This window comes from Mus caroli, chromosome 7 (assembly GCF_900094665.2).
Source record: "Mus caroli chromosome 7, CAROLI_EIJ_v1.1, whole genome shotgun sequence".
NCBI classification, from domain to species: Eukaryota; Metazoa; Chordata; class Mammalia; order Rodentia; family Muridae; genus Mus; species Mus caroli.
The window spans coordinates 99,633,146-99,633,920 of record NC_034576.1 but is presented as its reverse complement, the minus strand read 5'-3'; positions in this window follow the sequence as shown (position 1 = coordinate 99,633,920).

The following is a 775-nucleotide window of genomic DNA, read 5'->3' as shown; positions in this document are numbered from 1 at the left end:
CAAAAGAATGGGAATGGGTGGGTAGGGAAGTGGGGGGCGCTATGGGGGACTTTTGGGATAGCATTGGAAATGTAACTGAGGAAAATATGTAATAAAAATATTAAAAATTAAAAAAAAAGAAAGTGTTTCAGGCTTATTGGTTAGTCTGTGACAGAATATGGGAAACATTTTGACAGAAATTCAGAGATTTGGGGGCCCAAGAGATGGCTCAGCAGTTAAGAACATTTACTGCTCTTGCAGAGGACCTGGGTCTGGTTCCCAGCACCCACATGGTGGCTCACAACCATTTGTAAGTCCAGTTCCAGGGAATCTGACATCCCCTTCTGACCTCTTTGGGCACTGCACATATGAATGCATATATACACTTTATATGTAGGCAAAAGATCCATGTACATAAAATAAAAGTAACCTTAGTGAAATTTTAATGGTCCTTTCATGTGGGGAAGATATGTTTCCTGGGATACAGGGAAAGATGGTGTACATGGCGGAGAGAGGGGGGGGGAGAGAGAGAGAGGGAAAGAGAGAGAGAGAGAGAAAGGAAAAAGAAAAGAAGAGAAAAGAAAGGAAAAGGAAAAAGAAAAGAAAAAGATATACTAGGTAGTAGACTCCTTTGGGCTTTGGAAATAATATTCCTCATTTTTCATATTTGTTCCTTATATCACGTGGCCTAAAACTCTGCTCCTAGCTTTGCAGTGGAGGCTAGCCTAAGAGACGTCTCTGTGAAGTTCCAGGATACTCTGCTTTTTGGACCATATTACCAATGGTGCCTGAAATT